The 20798-nt window shown below is 34.4% G+C and overlaps 2 protein-coding genes across 7 annotated transcripts in view; one reads left to right on the plus strand and one right to left on the minus strand.

The window, feature by feature from the left end:
• The window catches only part of LOC142226314 (uncharacterized), a 549856-nt gene that overhangs the window by 485265 nt on the left and 43793 nt on the right, over positions 1–20798 (minus strand). The window lies entirely within an intron of this gene.
• eys (eyes shut) overlaps positions 1–20798 on the plus strand; it is a 513219-nt gene that overhangs the window by 441285 nt on the left and 51136 nt on the right. The gene's annotated exons all lie outside the window — the stretch shown is intronic.

Genomic DNA, 20798 nt, shown 5'->3' on the forward strand with positions numbered 1-20798 from the left:
TTTGTTGGCTCTTGTCCCCAAATTGGAATGGAGATAAAATAATTGTGAGGTTAGTGGGAATCAAAACTGAAAAATGGTGCTTCTCATTTGGGTGGTGCCACTTTTTTAAAATGAATGTTCCACCCTTTGGGACGAGTGACACTTTTTGTGTCACTTTTTAGAAATTCTCAATGGTAATGGCGATGATAATTTTGTTCCGCTCATTTGCCACTAATTGGGATGCTTATTCAATATTTGTGCCACCTTTTTTGTCATGTCGTCAGTGTTTGCTAGTATTTTTTGGCTCTGTCCCAAAATTGGTATGCTTTCGTCGCCAAACGTCACCAATTTAATTTCAATCCCACGGCGGCAGGTTCTTCGTACCGGATTGACCCGATGGATCCCACCCATTGGCCAGCGGCTGCCACATCAGTGTACGTGTTGTTTCGTCCGTTTTTTTTGTGTTGGAGAAGGTGCATCCCGGGGAGCCTTCTCCGTTTGCAGTTGGTCCGAGCCGGGATAGAGGAAAATCCCGGACCATGGTACTGTTCAGTCTGCCGAAACCTGATCCACCAGCGTTCGGTTTCGGTGAGGTGTAGCCGGTGCTTGGAGTGGATGCACTTCCGGAACTGCTCCGGCCTAACATCGCTGCGGGAGTATAGTCATAATGGCTACATGGCAGGATGCTGTGCCAACGACAGCAGCAGTGGGTCGCAAGACTATGCGACCCCTCCCCCGACATCTCCCGTACAACCGCTTCACCGCTGCAGCATCTTACACCCAGTATTGTTGTTCCAGTTCCGGATAGTGCATCGTTTTTGCAATTTAATTGCAACGAGCTCTGAGGTAAAATTAGTGAAATCGTGGACTTTATGAATCGGAAAAGGATAAGTGTCGCGGCGATCCAGGAAACTAAGCTGAATTCCGCCTGCGGCCTGCAACATTGTAATGGATACAATGTGCTACGAAAGGATAGCACAAGAAGTAGAGGTGGTGGCCTGGCTTTCATAGTACACCGTTCCGTGCAGTATAGACCTATCCCGTATGTGTCAGACACTAGTGACCCGTATACGGAATGTATGGGGGTAGCAGTCAATTCTGGGGCTGCCGAGATAGAGCTATACAATATGTATATACCGCTGGTTGGTAGCTGTGCTCCAGGTTATAGCCCAAACATTGAGTGGCTGTTGTGCGGGCATAACCGATTGCCCACCATAAACTTTGGCATTCTCTCCTAGATAATGACCAGAGAGGCATATCGAAGAGGCCCCCACGAGAATTATGGGTGATTGCAGAAGTTCACCAGATTTATCTTTAGCGTCGCCTGGTCTGATAAATGACGTTTCCTGGCAACCCGTCATTTCATTGGGATCAGACCACCTCCCAATAATTCTCACCATTAACCGACCCTCCGATTTCATAACCTCTGAACGCCGGACGTTCATCAATCAAAAGAACACCAACTGGGAAGGCTTCAAAGAACACATAGATCGCCGCTTCAGTGAGATCACGTCCCCCTCTCATGTTCATGTTGCGCAGAGGGTGTTCCGGGACATCATCAACGCAGCAGCCGTTCGCTTCATACCCGCTGGTGGAATTGCCAAAGTGAGACCCAACTTCCCAGCAGAAGCGGCGGGACCCGCAGACGAGCGTGATGAACGCCGTCGTGCTAACCCTGCTGATCCTAAAATCAGGGAACTGAATCTAGAGATTAGTAAGATAGTTGACGAGCACAAGCGGAACACTTGGTTAGAGCACTTGAAGGAATGTAACTTAGGCACAGGAACTGGTAAATTGTGGTCAACAGTGAGAGCCCTCTCGAACCCCATCACAAGGGATGGGCGACGTGACGGTGACTGATCCGAAGAGATGTGCCAGATTTTTCAACCGACAGTTTGTCCAGCATCCCGAGGGTGATAGAGCAAAAAGGAGAGCCACTCGTCGCATACGTGGTCTCCGAGCCGATGACACACCACAATTTACCACAGCCGAAGTTACTAATGTCATCAACAGCGCGAAACCATCCAAGGCGCTGGGCCCCGACGGAATTTCAATGCTAATGCTGAAACGTCTGGGAATACTGGGAGCTGACCAGGTTCCTCAATTTGTCCTTAGAATCACTCATTATATCCGATGTCTGGAAGATGAATATGGTGATTCCACTACTGAAGCCAGGCAAAGAATCGAGTAAAAGTGAATCGTCCAGACCGATATCCCTTCTCTCGCCAGTAGCCAAGACACTTGAGGCACTACTCCTCCCCAGCCTTGTGGAGAATTTTCCAGCTGCCCACTATCAACATGGATTCCGTAAGTTACATAACACGACCACAGCTTTGCATGCCATTTCAGCACACATCAATATTGGACTCAATCAGCCCAAGCCGTGTCACAGGACGGTCCTCGCGGCGCTTGACATATCGAAGGCATTCGATACGGTCAAGCGCCAGGAAACAAGCGTTGGGTTCTGAATTATCTGTGCGGACGTACGTGGAATTCGGGGACTAGAAGTCAAAACCCCGTAGAGTTAAACAGGGAGTTCCCCAGGCTGGAGTGATATCTCCGGCACTGTTTAATGTTTACCTTCCGCGATTCCATACCCTCCTGACGGCGTCGAGATTGCATCATTTGCGGACCATTGTACAATCATGGCATCCGGGCCCATTGTTGATGACATATATGATCCATTGAACGTCTACCTCGCTGATCTTACCAGTTATTTCACTGCAAGAAATTTGAGGATATCTCCCACCAAATCATCAGCCACACTATTCACTACATGGACGGCGGAAGTACGCAGGCAGTTGAATGTCAGAGTCGACAGCGAAATAATTCCGAACACAAATTACCCCAAGATTCTCGGGGTCACATTCGACAGCTTTTTTAAGTCATGCGCCCATGCCACTGCAATTTGTGATAAACTCCGCGGTAGAAACAAGGCCTTCAAGTCGCTTGCCGGCAGCACTTTAGGTGCGGACAAAGAAACCTTCTGGACTACATATAAGGCAATTGGCCGGTCAGTGGTAAGCTATGCAGCGCCAATGTGGACACCTCAAACAAGCGACACGCAGTGGAATAACATACAGACGCTGACCTTAGAACTGCAACAGGATGTCTCCGCAGTGCAATCCTGGATCACCTTTATGCGGAGACCAAGATCATCCCAGTGTGGCGACTCAATTACATGTTGTCAAAACAGTACGTCTTGGATTGCTATCGAAGTTGTAATCCAAATCACCATCTTGTGGATAGACAACCTCCCCCCAGGAATGTAAGGGTTGATCTTCACCTTCTAGAGCCAGAGATCCAGCTTTATAAAAGAGAGCCTCTAGATCAGGCAGTATACCAAACAGGTCTGAACAGGATTCATGAGGATAGGTTAGGTTAGGTTATGTGGCAGCCCGATGTATCAGGCTCACTTAGACTATTCAGTCCATTGTGATACCACATTGGTGAACTTCATGAGGATACTGTAGCTGAAGTGGTGAGAAGGTACAAGGTTAATCCTGTTCTCGGAGTCCGAACGCTGCCCATAGCACCGGAGGAGAGAGACCTCCCACGGCATACCAGGGTAGTTTTGGCTCAACTAAGATCAGGCAAGTGCAGCCGATCAATTTCTACTTATCAGTGATTGATAGCAGCGTAGCTGACGTGTGTCCATCTGAAATCAAGGGCCACATGACACTCGTCACCTTTTCGCTTGTCCAGCTAAGCCTACCCGTCTCACTACCAGATCACTCTGGATACACCCCATCCTTGTCGCAGAGTTCCTTGGCTACCAGCTGAACTACACAAGCATAGAACAAAATGGATGAAACTACATTAAAAAATGTTACAACAACAACAACCAAAAACTCTTTGACAAGTTATTATGAAAATCGAATCTGATATCTATCAATCTAAATGGGGATAAATTTATTGGACCGAAATCTTTTGCATCCAGATGAGTAAAGAACTCTTACCTTGTTACCGGGGTTTCAAGCTAATTTTGTTTATTTTAAATATCCTTATTTTTATTATTATTCCATTTTCTTTGTGATGGGCACATCATACAAAAATGGCTAATAACTACTCAGAATAATAACAATACCGAATTATTGTTTTTTATTATCGCATATGGAAATAAGTAAAAGATGCAATCGTTTTGAAAACTACAATCATAACTTTTGCCAATAAAAATTGATTGAAAACAATAAAATCAAATTAATACTCAATTGAATTGCATTTGACGACCGACCGTTAAATATAAAATGCGATAATTGTGGCAACAAAACAAAATTGAACATAACAACTAACAATAATAGCCTCATAATACCAAAGAGTAATTCTATTAATGATATTAAAAATCAATTGAATGTCAAAGACCAACGATTGGTGCAAAAAAATATCGTGCTTTGGTCAGCAAGGAACAAATGAAATCCATTAAACAATTGTTATGCAAAAAAACAATGGCATAAATCCCTTGAACACAATATAAATTTATGCGATTTTGTGTGTTACACAAAAAAAGTAACATCTACTTAAAAAACAAGTAAGGAAAGTCTAAAGTCGGGCGGGGCCGACTATATTATACCCTGCACCACTTTGTAGATCCAAATTTTCGATACCATATCACATCCGTCAAATGTGTTGGGGACTATATATAAAGATTTGTCCCAAATACATACATTTAAATATCACTCGATCTGGACAGAACTTGATAGACTTCTACAGAATCTATAGACTCAAAATTTAAGTCGGCTAATGCACTAGGGTGGAACACAATATTAGTAAAAAAATATGTGAAACATTTAAATCTGAAGCAATTTTAAGGAAACTTCGCAAAAATTTATTTATGATTTATCGCTCGATATATATGTATTAGAAGTTTAGGAAAATTAGAGTCATATTTACAACTTTTCGACTAAACAGTGGCGATTTTACAAGGAAAATGTTGGTATTTTGACCATTTTTGTCGAAATCAGAAAAACATATATATGGGAGCTATATCTAAATCTGAACCGATTTCAACCAAATTTGGCACGCATAGCTATAATGCTAATACTACTCCCTGTGCAAAATTTTAACTAAATCGGAGCAAAAAATTGGACTCCGTAGTCATATGAGTGTAAATCGGGCGGAAGCTATATATGGGAGATATATCTAAATCTGAACCGATTTCAACCAAATTTGGCACGCATATCCACAATGCTAATTCTACTCCCTGTGCAAAATTTCAACTAAATCGGAACAAACAAATGGCCTCTGTGGTCATATGAGTGTAAATCGGGCGAAAGCTATATATGGGAGATATATCTAAATCTGAACCGATTTCAACCAAATTTGGCACGCATAGCTACAATGCTAATTCTACTCCCTGTGCAAAATTTCAACTAAATCTGAGCTAAAGATTGGCCTCTGTGGTCATATGAGTGTAAATCGGGCGAACGATATATATGGGAGCTATATCTAAATCTGAACCGATTTCAACCAAATTTGGCACGCACAGTTACAATGCTAATTCTACTCCCTGTGCAAAATTTCAACCAAATTGGGGTAAAACTCTGGTTCTGGGACCGTATTAGTGCATATCGAGCGAAAGATATATACGGGAGCTATATCTAAATCTGAACCGATTTCAATGAAATTTGAAGTCGATTTGACTAAAACTGCGACCTAGACTTTGATTACAAAAATGTGTTCACGGACAGACGGACATGGCTATATCGACTCAGGAGCCCACGCTGACCATTTTTGCCAAAGACACCATGTGTCTATCTCGTCTCCTTCTGGGTGTTGCAAACATATGCACTAACTTATAATACCCTGTTCCACAGTGTGGCTCAGGGTATAAAAATAGACGTTAGAGGTTACAAGGTCTAGGCGAAAGAATAAGTCCAATTGGAGGAAAATCATATTGAGTTGACGAATAGATTTCTATCCGATTCAGCTAAACTGCAGGGTGGATAATAAATAGTACATAGCCCCCATCTAAACCGATCCTCAGATTTGGGTTTCAGAGCCTTTTGAAGGAGCAAATTTCATCCGATCAGGTTGAAATTTTGTACGTTATGTTAGTATATGGTCTCTAAAACCCATTCAAAAATTATTCCATATCCGTCCATAATTATATTTATCTCTCATATTAACGATCCCCAGATATTGCTTGCGATTCCTTTTGGATGAGAAAAATATCAGCCTCCTGGAGGAGCAAATTTCATACGATTCAGCAGAAATTTTTTATATTGTGCTAATATTGAAATAAACCACTCCAAACCTCTTTCATTACAAATTTTAGAAAAATAATCGGCTTCGGTCGATTATTGCGTTTTTGCCGACCATCAGGTTCGGCCAAAAGCAACCGCTGCGGTCAATTGCTAATTATGACTGATACTTCAAAGTAATTTAAATTTGAGAAAATCGGGCGATACAGGTATATGGAAGCACACTAGAAGGGTGGTAAATTAGATTACGCCGATCGGGTAGTAACGAAGCGCACTCTTTCTCCATTTTTCGAAATCGGGCGATACTTATATATGAGGCTATATCTAAATTATCACTGCGTGAGAAGGCTGTATTGATGGAGAATGTCCGATGGAGAATGTTCGATGGGAGGATTGTAAGGGTTGCAACGCCCCATTTAAACTTAAACCGCACACTAGATATGCTAGTGTTCTCGAGACGCCAGATATCACTCCTGATATCTGCTATAACGGGTCGCTGCCTGATAGGCGATTTTGCAAAAACTATTGGTGCGAAGTATAATGACTATTGTATGAGCTGTCATGATGCGGAGGAAAAGGAATCAATAAAACACCTCTTGTGTGAGTGTCCTGCATTTTGTGTAAGGCGTAAGCAAATTTTAGGGGCATATAGCTTCAGATTACTGGCGGACCTGGAAAACGTTAACTTAAGCAGTCTGCTAATGTTTTTGGAACAATCTGGTTGGTTCAACAGAAGAAAATAATCGAGCAGGTTCAACGGTTAAAACTAGAAGTGCCCATATGTAATAGGTACTTTTAGTTAATGTGGTATCACAATGGACTGAATAGACTAAGTGAGCCTGAATCGTAATCGGGCTGCCACTTTAACCTAACCTAACCTAAGGGTTGCAACGACACTAAGCAAATATGGGCCCATCTAAACTTAAATCGAACACTAGATAGTGTTTTCAAGACGTCAGTTGTCACTCCTGATATCTGCTATAACGGGTCGCTGCCTGATGGGCGATTTTGCAAAAACTATTGGTCATTGTCATGATGTCATGATGCGGAGGAAAAGGAATCAAATAAACACCTCTTGTGTGAGTGTCCTACATTTTGTGTAAGGCGTAAGCGAATTTTAGGGACATATAGCTTTAGATTACTGGAGGACCTGGAGAACGTTAACTTCTGCTAATGTTTTAGGAACAATCTGATTGGTTCAACAGAAGAAAATAATAGAGAAGGTTCAGCGGTTAAAACTAGAAGTGCCCATATGTAATAGGTACTTTTAGTTAATGTGGTATCACAATGGACAGAATAGTCTAATTAAGCCTGAAACTTAATCGTGCTGCCACTTTAACCTAACCATATCTAAATTAGCGTTCGTCCAAAAAAAACGCCATGTACCCAATTTTATCAAAATATGGTAATAATTGCAACCAGAATCCTGCGAACAACAAATAGATGGACAGAAGGAAGGATGGACAACAAGGGCATGATCGACTAAAGAGGTGATTCTGAGTCGATCGGTATATATTTAATGGGGTCTAAAATCAATATTTCAGCAAAGCACAATTTTTGGCAAATAAAAGTTATTATACACTTTCTATGTGGTTTAAGGTGGAATTACATACCATGCGGTCATGCGTACGTACGTTATATGCTATTGTCAAAAAAAGTTAAAATGTTGGAACTACAATTATTTGAGTTACACGACAAAAGTAACGTATGCATATGACGCATAAAGTTGACGAACTTTTAACTTTTCAATGCGTCGGGTGCGTTGACAACATGTAAACAAATCAAGAAACGAAGAACAATCTAAAATAGGGACGAGAAATTATTGATTGAAGTTAAAATACATAAAGTCCTATACTGTAAAAAGTGCGTGGAATACAAAAACATAACAAAAAGCGCAGAGGCAAGGAATGTAATCAGCAAATTCATGGGTGCTCCGACGCAGGCTGTGTAACTCAATTAAAGAATCGTATTCGTCAACGCATTCGAATACAACGTACGCACGCATGACCGCATGGCATGTAATTCCACCTTTAGGGTATAAAAAGGAAACGTCCTTCACTAATAGAAAAAATTGCGTTCCACAATCGTGAACGGACGGTGTCAAAATGAAACGAAACTGTTCACAAAAACTCAAAATGGAATGTTCAAGATTTCGTCCACGGGCTTTCACAATTTCATGAACGGCATTCGTTTTTCTTTGGCTATGAAAAGTCTTAAAATAATTGTTAGATGTTGTTATGGCAACTCCGCCGTTGGTGCATTGACGAAATTTTTTCCAATTAAAGTCTTAGTTAAGTTTTAAAAAATATTCAATAAAAAATTTAATTGATTAAACAAATTTTTTAATTGAAACAAAAATCAATCACAAAAATTAATAGTATCAATTGATTTTTTAATTGGATCCATTAATTTTATAATTGGATCAATTACTTTCTTAATTGACTTTCAATTAATTTTTAATTGATATCATTTCTGTGATTGAAGACATCTCAATTAAACAATTAATTGGATCAATTAATTTCGTGATTGAATAGAATTTTTTTGTGTAAATATTAAGTTTTCAGAACATGAACGCTGGTTGTTGTTTTGACAACGCATGGTGCCATGGAGCCACCGTGGTGCAATGGTTAGCATGCCTGCCTTGCATACACAAGGTCGTGGGTTCGATTCCTGCTACGACCGAACACCAAAAACTTTTTCAGCGGTGGATTACCCCACCTCAGTAATGCTGGTGACATTTCTGAGGGTTTCAAAGCTTCTCTAAGTGGTTTCACTGGAATTTGGAACGCCGTTCGGACTCGGCTATAAAAAGGAGGTCCCTTGTCATTGAGCTTAACATGGAATCGGGCAGCACTCAGTGATAAGAGAGAAGTTCATCACTGTGGTATCACAATGGACTGAATAGTCTAAGTGAGCCTGATACATCAGGCTGCCACATAACCTAACCTAACCAAGGTGTCATTTTTACGTTTTCAGATTAACCCCCGCCTGTACTCAGCTTGACACCATATGTGTCGTGATTCACTTTCATGAACGAATCGTTTTGAAATGACCACGCCGTTCATGTTTTTTTTTCTATGGGTGTTCATTAAAATTAAAAAAAAATATCTTTTGCCTTCAAAAAGTACTTTTTCGAAGCTGATTCGGTACAATTTCATGAATGCTATTAATAATCCCTGGATCAGTTTAAAATTGCACCACGAGATGACTATAAAAACTCATTGAATATCTGTGCCACTTTTCTATTATGATTGACACTTTTCGTGTCCCTTTCGAAAATTCTTCGGAAACTTAAGTACCATTTTATACCTGAAAAATATTAGTGAGCAATTTATCAATCAGTTAAGTCTTGAACATTTATAATACACCGGCATCTCTAAGTCGATTATATTCTCATCAAAAATAATGACTTATAAATGGACGCAATAAACCATATGGATGATAGCTATGGTGCGACAATTCCATGTCATTTAAATTCTCTTTTTCCACTAAATTTCTTCGTTTTTGTTTGTGCAGTTAAACACGTGTCACAATACATGCACATATACCATATAACAAAAACCAACACACACATACATATACCCATAAGGCACTGTGTCAGTGTCATCAAATGTTAATGTCAAAGTCAAATACAATTAACAACGACATGCAAATTTATAAACATTTAACATCAGCAATAGAGGCAAGTGTAAATTTTTCATGTATATCATCGATATGTTCTTGTATGAGAGTGTATGGACATGGGACGATGGGATGTTCGTGTCCAAAGTAATAATGCGTTTTTATGGTCTCACGGGTATATGAATTGGTCAAATTTGACGTTTTTCAACCAAACATAAGTGGCTTCATTTGAGGTAACACAAGTAGAGGATATGGAAATGAAAATATGGAAAATAAAATTTTGTGGATTTATTTGTTTATTTCTACGCGTTTCATATCCTTTCGAGCCTTCGTGAAAAGCATGCTTGTAAGATCCTTATGAAACCTTGGGAATTGAGTTGACCGGCCATTAGGTGGTTCGAAAAGGCAAAAAGTTTATATTCTCACATACACAGAAAAAAAAATTCACGAACATTTTTCCAATTATAGTCTTAATTGAGATTTAACAAATATTCAATTAAAAATATAATTGATTCAACAAATTTTGTAATTGAAACATCCATAATAGTATCAATAAATTTTTTAATTAATTATTAATTATTTTTTTAATTGACTTTCAATTAAATTTTTAATTGATATTATCATTTCTGATTGAAGGCATTTCAATCAAAAAATTAAATGGAACAATCAATTTCGTGATTGAATCAAAAAACAATTTTTTTGTGTCTACATATTGGCAGCGCAAATTAAAAATGCGGGATATTTTCAAATGTTTGTGAATTTATTTCTAGAACCAATTTTAAAAGCCTGATCATTCGAGGTATTGTCCCACGCTAATCACACGTTTCCCCCCTTTCTGACAACATAGATAATGCCGATCAGCCAGGTCATGCGTTATCGATTGGAACAAGTGGTAATCATAAGGAGCAATGTCTAGCCTGTATGGCAGATGGAAAAGGACCACGGTTGCCACAATTGCTAGAATTCTATCACAAATGGTAGATTTTTTACTGTTTGGTAGATTTTTTGATGTTTTGGTAGATTTTGCAAAATATTCATCTCCAACTAATTTTTAATAGAAATAAACTTTGTGATTAACTAAACTAAATGATTAAAGAACAAAAACCAACAATAACAAAACACAACGAATGAAAGAAAGAAGAGGAAGCACGCTCAAAATAAAACCCATCCAACTTCACTCAAATCGATGATTTGATGGTGGCAAAAGAAAAGAGAGATGTTTGTACGAATTTATTTCGGCATAAGCCGGCTATCAATGTAAAGCCTTTTTTCGGAGGGTTAAAGTGTGGTTTATTGTTGGGTTTAATGAACTGCCTGAATTTATTCTGATAATTGGTTGATAGTTTTGCTGCAAGTAGAGGATGCTGATGAGGAATGTGGTAATTCCGAAACGTGCGTCCATCCAACCATCTTGCAGTCTATAGGGCTTTACCCACATAAATTTGACAAACATTATTTTCCTCTGTTGGTTAAGCTACACTTGTAGTTTAGTCAATGTATGGTTTTAAGCGGCAATCAAAAAAACAACAACAATGATTAAAGAACAAAAACCAACAATAACAAAACAAAACAAACTTTGACAAAATTTTCTATAGAAGTAAAATTTTCTATAGAATTAAAATCTTGACAAAATTTTCTATAGAAATAAAATTTTTACAAAATTTTCTATAGGATAAAATTTTGACAAAATTTCCTATAGAAATAAGATTTTGACAAAATTTCCTATAAAAATAAAATTTTGACAAAATTTTCTATAGAAATAAAATTTTCAAAATGCATTGATCAGCTATGATAAAATGTTCTACAGAAATGAAATTTTGACAAAATTTTCTATAAAAAATTTTTTTGACAAAATTTTCTATTGAAATAAAATTTTGATAAAATTTTCTACAGAAATGAAATTTCAATAATATTTCCTACAGAAATGAAATTTTGACAAAATAAAATAAAATAAAATGTTGACAAAATTTCCTATGGAAATAAAATGGGAAAGGACCGAGGTTGCCACAATTGGTAGGATTCTATCACAAATGGTAGATTTTTCACCGCTTGGACGATTGCTTGATGGTTTGGTAGATTTTGCAAAATATTCATCTCCAACTAATTTTTAATAGAAATAAAATTTGACAAAATTTTCTATAGAAGTAAAATTTTCTATAGAATTAAAATCTTGACAAAGTTTTCTATAGAAATAAAATTTTGACAAAATTTTCTATAGAAATAAAATTTTGACAAAATTTCCTATAGAAATAAAATTTTGACAAAATTTTCTACAGAAATGAAATTTTGACAAAATAAAATAAAAAAATTGACAAAATTTCCCATAGAAATAAAACTTTGACAAAATTTTCTATAGAAATAAAATTTTGTTTTGTTTGTTATTGTTGGCTTCTCTTCAATCGTTATTGTTGTTTTTGATCTCAGCTTAAAGCCATGCATTGGTTAAACTACAAGTGTAGCTTAACCAACAGAGGAAAAGTATGCTTGTCAAATTTATTTGGACAAAGCCCTATAGACTGCAAGATGGTTGGATGTACAGCTGTTTCGGAATTGCCACATTCCTCATCAGCATCCTCTACTTGCAGCAAAACTATCAACCAATTATCAGAATAAATTCGGGTAATTCACTCAACCCAAAGTGAACTGCACTTGAACCTTCCGAAAAAAGGTTTGATAGTCGGCTACTGCCTAAACAAATTTGCAAGCATATCTCTTTTCCTTTGCCCTATAGACTGCAAGATGGTTGGATGTACAGCTGTTTCGGAATTTCCTCATTCCTCATCAGCATCCTCTACTTGCAGCAAAACTATCAACCAATTATCAGAATAAATTCGGGTAATTCACTCAACCCAAAGTGAACTGCACTTGAACCTTCCGAAAAAAGGTTTGATAGTCGGCTACTGCCTAAACAAATTTGCAAGCATATCTCTTTTCCTTTGCCAAACTCAAATCATCGATTTGAATGTAGTTGGCTGGGGTTGTTTTTGAGCGTGATTCCTCTATCTTCATTCGTTTTGTTTGTTATTGTTGGCTTCTCTTCAATCGTTATTGTTGTTTTTGATCTCAGCTTAAAGCCATGCATTGACTAAACTACAAGTGTAGCTTAACCAACAGAGGAAAAGTATGCTTGTCAAATTCAACCATCTTGCAGTCTAAAGGGCTTTGCCCAAATAAATTTGACAAGCATACTTTTCCTCTGTTGGTTAAGCTACACTTGTAGTTTAGTCAATGCATGGCTTTAAGCTGAGATCAAAAACAACAATAACGAAATAAAATTTTGACAAAATTTTCTAAAGAAATAAAATTTTGACAAAATTTTCTATAGAAATAATATTTTGGCAAAATTAAATAAAATAAAATTTTGACAAAATTTTCTATAGAAATGAAATTTTGATAAAATTTTCTACAGGAATGAAATTTTGCCAAAATTAAATAAAATAAAATTTTGACAAAATTTGCTATAGAAATAAAACTTTAACAAAATTTTCTATAGAAATATAATTTACAAAATTTCCCATAGAAATAAAATTATCGTTGTGTTTGATTTCAGCATAAAATCATGCATTGACTAAACTACAAGTGTTGCTTAATCAACAGAGGAAAAGTATGCTTGTCAAATTTATTTGGGCAAAGCCCTATATACTACAAGACGGTTAGATGGACAGCTGTTTTGGAATTACCATATTCCTCATCAACATCCTCTACTTGCAGCAAAACTATCAACCAATTATCAGAATAAGTTCGGGTAATTCACTAAACCCAAAGTGAAATATACTTGAACCTCCCGGAAAAGGTTTATGATAGTCGGCTTTGCCTAAACAAATTTGCAAACATATCTCTTTTCCTTTTGATCAAATTTTCTATAGAAATAAAATGTTGACCAAATTTTCAATACAACTTGGACCATATTGGTCTATAATTATATATAGCTTCCATATAAACCGATCTCCAAGTTTCATTTAATCCGGTTGAAGTTTGGTACGTGGTGTTAGTACATGGCATCTAACAACCGTGCTAAAATTGATCCATATTGGTCCATAATTATATATAGCCCCCATACAAACCGATCCTAAGATTTGATTTCCAGAGCTTGCTGGAGGTGCAACTTTAATCCGATCCGGTTGAAATTTGGTACATGATGTCAGTATATGCTCGCCATTAACCATGCAAAAATTCGTCCATATCGGTGCATAATTATATATAACCCTCACATAAACCGACCTCTCAATTTGACTTCTGGTATCAATGATTACAAAACCTAAATTTTAGGACAAGTTCTTTACACAATATTAAGGACAAATTTCTTTAACATTATGACATTTTAATTTAAAAAAAAATCTAATCTTTGTTTCAAAAAACAAAAATGTTATTAAATTTAAGACATACATTTTAGAAATTGGCGTCCCTCCGTTGAAGTCTAATGCAAATTTTTCTTACAGTAAAAAAAAAACAAAATTTAAGATAAAATCGCTTCAAATATAGGCTAAGACGTATTTTGAGGATTATTTAGCTTAAATTTTAGAACACACAATTTACAATCGACTAAGGACATATTCCTTTAAAATCAAGAAATTTTATTTAAAATAAAGTTCATAATCTTTACTTTAGATGTATGGTACGAATCTTTGAAATTTTCTTCCCTCAGGTAAAGTCCTAAGTTTTTGAAGTAAGGCAATGTTTCCTTAGAGTAAAAAGAACACGTTTTTGATTTAAAGTATTTATAATCTCCAAATTAACTGATTGAATCTATGATTAATTACGGTTAGTTTTTAGGACTTTTTACTTTGGTTTAAAGTTGTTGTTCTTTTTATGAAATTAACAAAACATTTGTTTTCCATTTTCCATAAAATTTTGATTTTTATACCCATAGAGGTCAGGGTATAATAACTTTACCAAAATTATGCCTACCAGAAATATTAGTGTTAGATCCCAATAGATATATACCGATCGACCCCTTGGATTCCGTCCGTCTGTCCATGTATTTTTTAACAACGTATATTGTTATGGTAGATTTAAAGGCAGCTGCATCTTTGGCTAGGAATCAATACCAGAATCCTTAAGGGAGGGTCAAAATCTTTTCAAGTAGTATTTTTTTTTAGTGTAGACTCTGTTTTTCTGTTTGTTTCTTCATGTGCTATTAAAGTTATTTAAAAACTTGTTAACTATAACTTAAATTTTCACACTCGCCTGTTTTTGTCTTTTATCTTTTGGACAAGGAAAAAAACTTTATATCAGAGAAATGTATTTTAAGGACATGGAATCCTGCTTTTCCTCGGTCATTCCTGCAATGCCCCATATGCCAGAATTGCATGTTTCCCTGTGCACCTAAAAAATATAGCCTGATTTAGCATTACATCAAAATCTTCCAGTTGCCAAAGAACCCCATTTCACTTTTTGTCCATTTAGCTTTTACGAATTAAGGATTTTCATTTAGTTTTTGCATAGAGTGTGTCATGTAAACTTATAGCAGCAAACACACAAAAAAAGGATGCCACCATTAACCATGAAATGTCCCAGAAGAGAAAAAGTAATTCCATGTTTTTTTGTTTGTGAAATATGAACAAAAGGAGGCTATGCAAAAGGCTCTTTAAAGCTGACTTTGTGTTTTCTACTTTGCATCTTCTTTCTGCGTTTTTTTTTTTTTGAGAAGATTTTTTGGTCAATGGGCTGAAAATTAAAAAAAAAACCTTCTTTCCTACACACATACATACACATACAGATAGACAATACAATAACAACATAGAAAAAAATTGGACATTTCACAAAAATATGCAAGGTTAACACTTTAAGTGGATGCAAAAACAGTTTGTGGAGAACAATGGATAGCTGGTGACGATACTGAACCCCCCAATTGAGCCCAAAGAAAAATATTAGTTGACGTTTTTTTTTTTAATCCACAATGCAGGAAGTGAGAGTATACTTCTACTTTTCTATCTGCTATCAACATTTTAAAAAACTAATTAAAATCTAATTTTTATCGAAAAATTTGCCAAAATTTTATTTTTATAGAAAAGTTTCGTTTATTCAGAAAAATTTGTTAAAATGTATTTCTATAGAAAATATTATCAAAATTGTACTTCTATAGAATATTTTGCGAAAATTCTATTTCTATAATACATTTTTTCAAGATTTTCAAGAATTTTGCAAAAATTTTATTTCTATAGTAAATTTTGTCAAAATTGTATGTCTATAGAAAGTTTTGTCAACATTTTATTTCTATAGAAAATTTTGTCAAAATTTTATCTCTATAGAAAATTTTGTCAAAATTTTATTTCTATAGAAAATTTTGTCAACATTTCATTTCTATAGAAAATTTTGTCAAAATTTTATTTATATAGAAAATTTTGTCAAAACTTTATTTCTATAGAAAATTTTGTCGGAAGTTTATTTTTATAGAAAATTTTGTCAAAATTTTATTTCTATAGAAAATTTTGTCAAAATTTTATTTCAATAGAAAATTTTGTCAAAATTTTATTTCTAAAGAAAATTTTGTCGGAAGTTTATTTCTATAAAAAATTTTGTCAAAATTTTATTTTAATAGAAAGATTTGTAAAATTTTATTTCTATAGAGAATTTTGTCAAAATTTTATTTCTAAACTACAAGTGTAGCTTAACCAACGGAGGAAAAGTATAGACTGCAAGATGGTTGGATGGACAGCTGTTTCGGAATTACCACATTCCTCCAATTTGGATTTAGTAGACTACCCAAATTTATTCTGATAATTGGTTGAAAGTTTTGCTGCAAGTAGAGGATGCTGATGAAAATTTCGTCAAAATTTTAATTCTATGGAAAATTTTGCCAAATTTTATTTCTATAGAAAATTTTGTCAACATTTTATTTCTATAGAAAATTTTGTCAAAATTTTATTTCTATAGAAAATTTTGTCATAATTGTATTTTTTTAGAAAGTTTTGCCAAATTTTATTTCTATAGAAAATTTTGTCAACATTTTATTTCTATAGAAAATTTTGTCAAAATTTTATTTCTATAGAAAATTTTGTCAAAATTTTATTTTATAGAAAGATTTGTTAAAATTTTATTTCTATAGAAAATTTTGTCAAAATTTTATTTCTATAGAAAATATTTTCAAAATTGTATTCCCAAACTACAAGTGTAGCTTAACCAACGGAGGAAAAGAATAGACTGCAAGATGGTTGGATGGACAGCTGTTTCGGAATTACCACATTCCTCCAATTTGGGTTTAGTAGACTACCAAAATTTATTCCGATAATTGGTTGAAAGGTTTGCTGCAAGTAGAGGATGCCAATGAAAATTTTGTCAAAATTTTAATTCTATGGAAAAATTTGCCAAATTTTATTTCTATAGCAAATTTTGTCAACATTTTATTTCTATAGAAAATTTTGTCATAATTGTATTTTTTAGAAAGTTTTGCCAAATTTTATTTCTATAGAAAATTTTGTCAAAACTTTATTTATATAGAAAATTTTGTCAAAATTTTATTTCTACAGAAAATTTTGTCGGAAGTTTATTGCTATAGAAAATTTTGTCAAAATTTTATTTCTATAGAAAATTTTGTCAAAATTTTATTTCTATAGAAAATTTTGGCAACATTTTATTTCTATAGACAATTTTGTCAAAATTTTATTGTCAAAAATTTATTTCTTTAGAAAATTTTGTAAAAAATGTTATTTCCACGAAACTTTTGTCAAAAATTTATTTCTATAGAAAATTTTGTCAAAATTTTATTTCTTTAGAAAATTTTGTCAGAAGTTTATTTCTATAGAAAGATTTGTTAAAATTTTATTTCTATAAAGAAGTTTTGTCAATTTTTTTTCTACAGAAAATTTTGTCAACATGTTATTTCTATAGAAAATTCTGTCAAAATTTGATTTCTATAGAAAATTTTGTCAAAATTTTATTTCTATAGAAAATTTTATAAAAAATTTTATTTCTAAGAAACTTTTGTCAAAAATTTATTTCTATAGAAAATTTTGTCAAAATTTTATTCCCAACTACAAGTGTAGCTTAACCAACGGAGGAAAAGTATAGACTGCCAGATGGTTGGATGGACAGCTGTTTCGGAATTACCACATTCCTCCACTTTGGGTTTAGTAGACTACCTAAATTTATTCTGATAATTGGTTGATAGTTTTGCTGCAAATAGAGGATGCTGGTGAAAATTTTGTCAAAATTTTATTTCTATAATAAATTTTGTCAAAACTTTATTTCTATAAAAAATTTTGCCATAATTGTATTTTTTAGAAAGTTTTGCCAAATTTTATTTCTATAGAAAATTTTGTTAATATATATTTGTTCTATAGAAAATTATGTCAAAGTTTGATTTCTATAGAAAATTCTGTAAAAATATTATTTTTGTAGAAAAAATTGGTAAAATCTTATTTCTATAGAAAATTTTGCCAAATTCTACTTCTATAATAAATTTTGTCAAAATTTTATTTCTATAGAATTTTTTTGTGAAAATTTTAGTTCTATAGAAAATTTTGTCAAAATTTTATCTCTACAGAAAATTTTGTCAAAATTTTATTTCCATAGGCAATTTTGTCAACATTTTATTTCTATAGAAAATTTTTTCAAAATTTTATTTCTTTAGAAAATTTTGTCAGAAGTTTATTTCTATAGAAAGATTTGTTAACATTTTATTTCTATAAAGAAGTTCTTCCAATTTTTTTTTCTACAGAAAATTTTGTCAAAATTTTATTTCTATAGAAAATTTTGTCAAAATTTTATTTCATATTTGTTGTTTTGATCTCAGCTTAAAACCATTGCGTTGACTAAACTACAAGAGTAGCTTAACCACACCGAAAAAAAGTAAACTGTTTTATAGGAAGAATGAACTACCTCGCGCGAAAAATTAACTATTTTGTACTCCATGTTTTGAGATTTCCACGGAGTGTTGTTAAAACCAGAAAAATTTAGTACCATGTTGTACTTTTTAACTGTTGTTCTCAAAATTACTCCCCGTCATTGAAGAAAAAATTAACTAAAATTAAATAAGAAAATCATTGGCGCCAAATCATGACCATTTTAACCATACAGTAGTTCATTCTTACTATTTTTGGAATCGTACGAAAATTTTCATTTGTTTAGTTAAAAATGAACTTATGTGTACGGTCATTGAACTTTATACTCGCGTTTAGTTCATAAAATGTTTGAGACATACTTAAAAAAACGAAAATTTCATTGGACTGTGGAAAATTTCGCAAAAAATAATAAAATTGAACTACAAACAAATAATTTTTTTGCAATAACAATAAGCTAAATTTGGCGTTGGTTTAACTACGGAAATTTTTTTCTGTGCAACAGCGGAAAAGAATGTTTGTCAAATTTATTAGGGCAAAGCCCTATAGACTGCCAGATGGTTGAATGAACGCACGTTTGGGAATTACCACATTCCTCATCAACATCCTCTACTTGCAGCAAAAATATCAACCAATTATCATAGTTATCATTCTCGTCCCATATCAGTTTTGTTCGCTCACAGTCATCGACTTTTGGACGGGAAAAAACTTTATATCAGAGAAATGCATGAAATCTTTGGCCTCACGACAAAATTTTTTTTCAGTATAACTTTAGAATTCAGTCAATAGACTTTCATACCATATGAGCATTGGTCTGCTCACTCTTTTAACTTGATTTCATTATCATCATTTTCAAAATAGCACAGCTATATTACTGTGAGTGTAACAACACTTGACCATCACCCAGTCAATACCACTAAATCATATGGGCGAAGGTATTCCTTTCACACTATCTCTGCATAAAAATGCAAAAGTGAAAGGCTTTTATTTTAATGAAATATTCCCAAAAAACAAAAAAAAACGAAATTATTGAAATTTACATATTCTAGGTTTCCGTTTTTCAATCCCAGTAAAACAGAAGACCAATGGCCACCTACTTTTTTGTGGGTTGCTGATGGATTGGCTTATTACATTTTTGAAAATATTTGACCTAAATCGTATGCTCATTAGGCCAGACCATTTAAGGGTGAAAGGAACGGGAAATACATTTTTCCATAGTCACTCTTACAAGCTTATAGATAGATATATTTCTAAGCTTGTGTGATATATATTGATAAGGAAAGGATACGAATTAGAAGTTTTTCACACTTTTTGCTGCTTTAGTATGGAGCTTTGGATGTATGGGGAAATTTAGAATGGCACAGAAATATCCTTTGTCAATGCCTTAGTTTGATGAAGGCATTGTAATGCCTTGTTTTTCTTGCCTTTAGGGCATATTAGTTTAAAATTTTATTACTTTTTACATCCGCCTACCACCCCAAAAAATGAGCAACGTTTTTTGGCTACGAGTAATGCAAAGAATATACACTCGAATGAGAAACACAAGAAGAAAAACTTAATCAATATCCGAATACGATGACATATTCATGAACATGCCGTAGCTAACACATACGAGTAGTACATATGCACAACCATGTACATCGAATAGTTTTCCAGTATTGTATCGCAATGAATAAGACTGTATTCTATTATCCTTTGTAGATGTCCTTTAGAATATGGATGGACATATTCATGTGAATGTCCCATTTTCTATTCGTTGTCATTAGACAACATTGGCAGGGAATATATGCTAGCGACATTCATACGATTTGCCACTTTTACTAGCTAGATGCCGTGACAGTGTCAATACCATCCGCAATTTGGAACAGTGATTTGTAACGAGACATCCAAACGACATAAATAGGTCACATTGTTTTATTATGTGTATATTTGGAATTTAGATTTAAATACGTGGAAAATTCATAAACAATAATCAATGCAATTTTTATATAGAAAGGATTATCAACGATGATAATGCAGTTCAACAAAATCACCATCTTCAACGGGAATCCTTTCGTTCAGAAGATAACATCATTAAAGAGGATGTTTTCATTTAGACGATGACCTTCTTATACAGATCTTTTCCTATGGAAGAGATTACGATTTACGATGCTAGAAAAGCTTTTTTCGATTTTATAGTGGACTTGGGAAGAACTAACAATAGCCATCATCAGTGATG

Source organism: Haematobia irritans, chromosome 2, assembly GCF_050003625.1.
Source record: "Haematobia irritans isolate KBUSLIRL chromosome 2, ASM5000362v1, whole genome shotgun sequence".
Taxonomy (NCBI): domain Eukaryota; kingdom Metazoa; phylum Arthropoda; class Insecta; order Diptera; family Muscidae; genus Haematobia; species Haematobia irritans.